Here is an 8,457-nt window from a genome sequence, read left to right on the forward strand (position 1 = left end):
ACAGCAAGGCAATCGTGTGTATATTTCTAATCCAAGTCCCCTGCTCCTTCCATTAAAATAAGCCACCCTCCCCACTCCACCTCACACATGAATTTTCCACACAACTCAATAGCCAGTTGCTACACAACAAATTAAACTAGACACGTAGGAAACCAAAATAAATATAATTTTAAAAGTATTTCATGTTCAAAAGGAAAAGTTCCAGGGACCTGAAGACGAACATGTATGGATAATGATTTCCCAACAGTGCAGGATAAATCTTATTTTTAAATCTTTTTTGATTATGTATTTAATACTTGTGTTAGATATGTTTATTTTGTTAGCTTGTGTAGCCTTTAACTTTTGAAAACAGTGAAGAACTTGGTGTTATATAAACAGAATGGAATTCTACAAACAAGTTTGGACAAAGGAATAGAAAACAACACAGCAATAAAATGTTTACCTGTAACATTTTTGCATTCAACTCTCCACCCCATTCTCATACTGTCTCATGCCTGGATGATCACAGCAGCTTCTTGGTTAGTTCTCCTGAGTCTACGGTTTCATTTCTTGAATCTCTCCTGAGCATGACTGAACTCAATGATGTTACTAAAATATCATTTTGAAGTCACTCTTCTGACAAATTAGAACACAATTTCTCGCTACTTAGACAATAAAATTTAACTTCTTAACTGAGATTCCAAATATTCTACACCATATCCCTCTTCAACCGTATCTTCCATCATTCCCTTATACTCAACCTTCATTTGGTCCAAATCTAACTACCTGCCATTTCCTACATGTACCTTGAGAATTGCTATCTCCACACCTCTCCTGATGGCACCTGCTTCTATCACACCTGCCTGGCTCAAGTCTACTTATTCTTCAAGGATCTGTTTAAAAGTGACTTTCTTTGTTCTGGTTTCATAAACACAGAAAGTATACTAGTGATTGCCAAGGTGAGGGGCAGGGAGTGGGCAAAATAGGTAAAGGAGGTCAAGAGGTATAAACCAATTTTAAAAAAGAGAATGTCAAGAAGGTAAATGGAGAACAAATATGACTTCAATGTATTAAAAGAAAAATGACTTTCTTTGATTACTACCTTCAGCAATACTCTCTGCCTCCTCTGAGACCTTACAGTTCTTCATTTACACCACTTGTGTTTTAGAGAGCTGAATCTGTTCCAGCAATTGTGATAAGAGCTTTCCATGGATTATGTCATCCCATTCTCTCAACTGTGGGAGAAGGGTACTATATTATTCCTACTTGACAAAAGAGCACACTGGTCTTCAAGAGGTTATTTGTTTAAGATCACACAGCCAGTAAATGGCAGAAATCATAGCAAGCCTAATTGCCTTTATGTCCAAATGTGTATATATCAAAGTCATTGACTTCGCTTCATATTCACTGACCCTGCCACAGTCCAAGACACCACTGTCTCTGCCTGGGACTCTTGCCAGGATTCTCTACTCCTGCTTGCTTTCCTGCCTCTTCATATTTCATTATCTGTACTTGTGCTTTCCAATACAGTAGCTGCTAGTCACATGGAACTATTAAGCATTTGAAATGTGGCTAGCGCATACTAGATTTTGAAGACTTAACACCAAAAAGAAGTATGTAAAATATTTAATTGATCATTTTTTTCTGCATTGCTTATTTTTTCAGCTTTATTGAGGGATAATTGACACATATAATTGTAAGATATTTAAAGTATACATGGTGGTGATTTGATACGCAAACACCTTCAGCACTAGATGCCTCCCGGCATCTGGTTAATTAACACTTCTCTCACCACACAGACTTATTTGATTGTAGTTATGTTTTGGTGAGAACATGTAAGCTCTACTCTCTTAGCAAATTTCAATGATAAAATACAGTGTATCAACCATGGTCACTGTGTTTGACATTAGATCCTTGGACCTCACTCATCTTATAACTGAAATTTGTACTCTACCAATCTCTCCTAATTTCCTCCACTCCCAAGTCCCTGGGAATCATGTTCCTATTCTCTGTTTCTAAGAGTTTGACTTTTTTATTTTATTTTTTAGATTCTACATATAAGTGATAGCTGTGAATTATTTGTCTTTCTCCTGCTAGCCTATTTCACTTAGCTCACAAAGGGGCCTCCCTGAAGAACAAAGATGACAGACCAACCTAGGTTCTTGATAATGTCATTGAACACCTGAGTAACTCAACTTAAATTCTATCTTCTCCAGTGTGATAATAAATACTCCTTAGTGTTTGAATTGGGTATTGTTACTTGCAGCCAAAAGCACCTTGGCTCCCATAATGCACCTACCCTCTACTACCTAATACATTCTCATTCCCACTTTGTGATCTTTGCACTCTGGCCTCTGCTCTAGGCTCTCCATAGCTAGCTCCTTCTATCATTCTAGGATCCAATAGGCTTTCCCTGAGAGGTCTCTCTAAAGTAGCCACAGCTTCCCAGCCCATCTTTATCTCATCTTGCTGTTTGTATTGTCTTCAGAGATCTTACTAGCATCTGATCTTGATTTTGTGATTACTTTTTAGCTTTCCCTCAATAAAATGTAAACCCCACAATTTGCCAGGCACAGAGAAGAGATTCAACAAATATTTGCTGGACAAACAAACAAACTGGAATTTAAGTAAAAGAAAGCAAATATATCACTTTTGCAGAAGAATCACTCTTAACCCTTCTCATGGACAAGTGTAAACAAATGGTCTCTATTTGGATTTATTCATATACAAATTTGTATTGGAACCACATAGAATATGTTGAGTCTTTAAAGTTAGGTTTTTGGGTTAATCAGTGTATCATTAAAAAAAGATTTTATTTATTATTCAGACAAAGTGCAAGTGGGGGGAGGGGCAGAGGGAGAGAGAGAATCTCAAGCAGACTCTGCTTTGAGCATGGATCTGACAGGGCTTGAATTCACGACCCTGAGATCTTGACTTGAGCTGAAATCAAGAGTCAGACACTTGACCAACTGAGCAACCCAGGTGCCCCAATCAGGGTATCATTTTTGCGAATTCCACCAAGAGTCAAGTTGCCTATTTAAGCTATATCCATATGAAACCACTGACAAGTAAGAAGTTGGAAAATTCAGTTAAACTCTATGCTTCTGCTTTCAAAGAGTGGTTAAACAACATATTTGGATTCTTTTCCATGTGTTTGGTGAAAAATCTAATAGTTGCATCAGATATCTGATTTATTTTTATTATTTTGTCATGGTATTATTATATCCTATATTTAAAAACAAAGCAGCACAATACAATAGTGCTGTAGTAAAAGTATGATGAAGGTAGGTACAAAGTCCTAAAACAACCCAGAAGGATGCATCAACTGACTAAGAATTTGGAAAGGATTCACAGAAAGGTGCTGGTGGAATCTTGTCATATAGGATGAGTAAGTGACCATCCATTAAACAAGGTGGAAAGAAGTCAGTTGGGTCTCTATGTAAGTGATTTCCAGCCAATTCTTAATGATCAGTACACTTTCGTGCATGAAATTATGTGATTAATTTATATCTTTCAGATCTCAGTGATTTAGAATCTGTTATGCTAGTTTATTGCCTGAGCTATCTGGCAATTGTGCATACACTTCCTACTTTTCTAGTAGAAGTGTTAATAAAAAGCAAATGACACAAGAGAAGGCATTGAACAAGAGGAAGAAGAGAACCTGAGTTGCCTGGGACTTGAATAAACCGCCTTGGATCAACAGGAGTTGACCTGTTTCATTTGACTGTCAATGTCAATTAATAACAGCTCTTCCCTGGATGCCTCCACAAAGTTTAGACCTGGGAACAGTGCCCGAGCAGAATCCCCTCTTCTCTTTTCTTGACAGTACTCCACAAAACCAAAATTCTTTCCATGTTTAGTCATAAAAGAAGGGTTATCAAACAAGTCAGAAGCATAAATATAGCCATGGTAAATGGGAATCACGAGCAGCATCTTCCAGGACAGCAGTGAAATTTTGACTTAAAATTTTCTCCCTATTCTTAGAAAATTGTTATCTTGATAGCATCTCTGGAAGCCTCAAATTTGATCTGGTGAAGCCATAAACTTTCAGCCAATATGACTGAGACTTCAGTATCTGGAGATTGGATGTGTGATAAAAAAAAAAAAATCAGGATGATTGACTACATTTTAAATATTAATCTAGATTTTTAATTTTGTGCATATGGCTTTCTCTCAATTCTGATTAGTTATTCCTCCAACTGAAAAGGCCTCATCTAGACATTTTGGCCTCAGGCTGATTCCATATTATGTTGCTGTAGTGAGAGTGATCTATCTAACGATATAACCCATTTCTCACTCACTCATATCCTGTCTAATAAAGGTAATAACTGTGTAACTCACTAACCTGCCAGCAAAAAGAAATGAAATCTAACCCAAAAGATTGCAAATGATACTGAATATTTAAATGTCCACTATGTGTTATAGTTTGAGAAACAATAAGTCTGATATTAAAAAGGAGTGAAAAATACGACAAAGTTGTATGGTAACAGGAAAAAAAAGATAATTGTAAAGAAATCAGAAAGATTCACCATAAATATCAACTTTATTAATTACTTTTCATGAAGTTCTGTTTTGGTAATAAACAACTCTGAAATTTAAGTGACTTACACTACAGAAGTGTATTTCTCGCTCCTGTGACCTGTCATCCGTGGACCAGTTTCTGTTTCATGTGTCTTCATCACTCTAGAATCTGGGCTAAAAGAGTGATGCCATCTGGTACATTACATTCTCATGAGAGAGAGGAAAGAATGATAGTGAAACCACAATACTCTAAAGCTTCAGCTGGGGGGTGGTACACATCATCTGCTTATATTCTGTTGGCCAAATCAAGTCATATGGCCAAGCTTGGTATCATTGGGGCACGAAGAATAACCTTATCACAGAAAGGTTACCAGGGAAGGAACCTGCATGGATGGGTCTCATGAATAGGGGATGAGAGGTAGCATATACTTGGGACCAATAATACACTCTATTGCACAACTCTTTCAGTTAAAGTGTAGGGTAGTCCCTTCCTTTGTGAACATCTTTACATCCAGAAAAATGGGAAAATAAAATAACAACTTCTTACCACTTGGTGACGACTTTGGTAATGTGTATATAGGAAAACAACTTCTTTAAATTCAGTTCATTTTTTTAAGTTAAATGTATTATAAAGTTGAAACACAAGATAATTGGTTTCACTGAGCTTTTTAATTTTTAGCCATTGAACAAGTTGGCACTGGGCTTGAGTATGTAAGTCATGCTGATTCTGAGAGCCTAATTCCATGAAAAACAATGTAAAGTGTCATATTTAATTATACATCCTTCTAGGGTTCTGAATCTGAAAAACTTCTGAAATATAATATTTTGGGGAGCCTATTATTGTACTTATTTAAAAATATTTGTCTGAGAAGGACATAGACTTCCCCAGACTGACAAAGATGGACAAAAACAGTTAAGATCCTCTACTTGATCTATGACTTTATGTTTTTTCTTCTTTCATTTCCTTTTTGGATTTACTCTCTCTTATTAAATTATAAGATGAAATATGAACTATATCTTTCTTCTTTTCCTATATCCTTCATTTTCTAGGTCAGTTAACATCCCTTTGGCAGTAAATAATAAAAACATAAAAGCTTATCTGTCTTGGATAATAAAGTGTCTTCTTCATCTCACCTAGCATTTAGTGCTAATGTGGAGTGACCTGAGGACTACATAATTTGGTGCTCAAAGACAATACCAAGGATTCAGTTTCTTTCCATCTTTTTGTTCTGAAATCCTCAGTATGTCAGCTTTGTTCTTTGGCAGTTCCAAATATCAAAACCAGGCAGTATAAGGTGTAAAGATAGTTTTGTCCTTTTCCATTTTTACTACAACTTAGAAGTAAAGGAAACCTGGCACCTGGGTGGTTCAGTCGGTTAGGCATCTGCCTTCTGCTCAGGTCATGAACCCAGGATCCCACATCGGGCTTCCTGCTCAGCAAGGAGTCTGCTTCTCCCTCTCCCTTTGCCCCTTCCCCTCTGCTCATGTGTGTGCTCACTCTCTCTCTCTCTCAAATAAATAAATAAAATCTTAAAAAAAAAAAAAAGAAGTAAAGGAACTAAAGGAAACCTTTCCCAGATACCCTCCAGAATACTATCCCTGTGTCTTCTTGGCCAGAGTTTTATCTCTGACCCATACCCACATTGAGATCAATTATTATTGGTATATCCAATATTGCTTTACTCCTTGACCTGGAGAGAGTCATTCGTTGTGAGTCTAATGGAAGAGGGTAGATTCCCAGGTAAAACATGGGGTAGGGGTGGGGTATTGGAGGGCTTTGTCAGCATGAAAAAATGGGATTAAGGTTACTGGCTGAAATACCATGTCTGCTGTGGTCCCAAAGACAAGATTTTCAATCATTCCAAATAAAGAGTATAACTGAAGAAATCATGTGTATAATTCAAACTGTAACAATCCTGAAGTATCTGCATCATTAAAGTAAAAACAGACTTTGGATAGCAGTAACTATAATGATCTGGTGAATCACTTCATTTTACTATCACAAACCCGGTACCACACAAATATTTTTCCAAGCAAGAACAGAGAGTGTACTCCTTCTTTCTTTATTTATATTTCACTTAGGCCCCAAAAGGATTTGAGCAGGCTCATTTAGCTTTGAACAAGGGTGGGCAGACAAATCTGAAGAATGAAACTAAATAAAATGGGACAATATTGACAATATTTTGTAAACACTGTTTTGTTTCTTTTACATAACCTTCCCAAATAACATACATGTATGAAACAGAAACAATAAAAAAAGACTATTTCAGACTTACAAATTGTCACATCAGCATTCTGTCTTCTTGTGGATAGAATGAAAAATAAATAAATAAAAGTAGAATTTTACTAACATCCTTTATTCTAGTTGTATAAAATGTTTTAAACCTTGTACGTCAATGTTAGTACATCAAGACCAGTGTACAGGACAAATTTGAATATTTGGATTGACTGGAACCAGATTGAATGTTGATTTATTCAATTCTGTACAGTATGTCCTGGTCATATGCAATATTCACTGCACCTTGTGAGATACTAGGGATACAAACCTGATCAAGCCAAGACATATGAAGAAAACAAATGTATCTCCATATATAATGTGACAGACTGTGATAAGTACTATACTGGAGGTAATTTAGAAAGGGATTCTGGAGTGCTCAGGAAGGAGTGATTGCTTGGACTGAGGAAGAACGGTACAACGTGAACTACTCCAGAAAGATAATGAACATATCCTTGAAGGAAAAGCAAACTAATTCTTGGCAGAAAAAAAGAAGGGTATTTCATGCTGAGCAAAGGCATAGGCAATGGCAAGTATGGTGCTGTTGCAGCTGACTCAGTGGGTCAGTCTTGGGGTGAGTCACACTCAGAGGAGTGTGCTAGGAGAAGCAAATTTCATCTTGATTTACAGCTCTAAAAAAGCATTAGAGGATCTCTAAGTGCTTGTCCACAGCATCTCTCGTCAAGACCCCCTGGGTTGCCCAGTTCTCAAGCTCCTACAACGTGAAGAAGTTCCCATTCTCCTACCTGAAAAGAATTCTGTCTCTGTCATCCATCCCACCCTGTTCTCACTGTTCCATTTTCTCCATCCTGTCTCACTCCAAGCCTTATGAATGTTGACCCTCTCTAGCTCTGGTTCCTTTTCTCCTGGGACCTGATTCAGGTGATTTGGACCTTTCTTTTCATCCCCCTTTCTTCCAACCACTTTGATGCACTTTTTTATTGCCCTATTTCCCAATTCTGCATTCCAAAAATTCAGAAACAGAATAATCCTCCAAAACTGGGGAGAAGGAAATGATATTAAGTCTCCTCTGTGCCGGAAGGCTGTGGACTCCCACAAATTAAACCTTTTGTCCCATCATATAAGAAGCCTAAAAATACCAAGCACCACCAAGCAGTACAGGGAGAGGGAAACCTGGAAATGAGATTTGGAAATTGCTTTGGGGCCAAATTGTGAAGAACCTGAGTCTAAAGCTGGCCCCACACTTCTAAGAAAGTGAACAGCCTCTTAGATCTGTGCTTTAGAGAAGTAATATCATAGCTGTATGGAGTTCAGGGAAGCAATAATTTCCAACACCCATCCTTCTGGGCTTCTCTATAGGGCATAACTCCTCCAGCAGATGGGCTTCTTCACTAATGAAGGATGTCCTTGTTAACTTTTCCAAGCACTTAAAATAAAGGGCCAAGAAATTAGGTTTCAACTAAGGTGGTTGTCCACTCTAACTTCCTGGCCTCTCTCTCAGGCTTCTAGTAATGAGAAGATGTATAGAATACAATTCGTTCCCATACAGTCTTACTTTCATAATGCAGAAGTAATAGCATGGTCAATTAATGGTTCCATCAGCTCTTGGCTCTATCATCCTAGGCAGGTTACTTAATTTCTCTGGCCTTAAATACATACTGCAAAACACCTAGAACAGTTCTCGTCAGAAAGGTGTTGGTCAACTAATATGTGTTCCCTTA

This window comes from Halichoerus grypus, chromosome 7 (assembly GCF_964656455.1).
Source record: "Halichoerus grypus chromosome 7, mHalGry1.hap1.1, whole genome shotgun sequence".
Classification (NCBI taxonomy): domain Eukaryota; kingdom Metazoa; phylum Chordata; class Mammalia; order Carnivora; family Phocidae; genus Halichoerus; species Halichoerus grypus.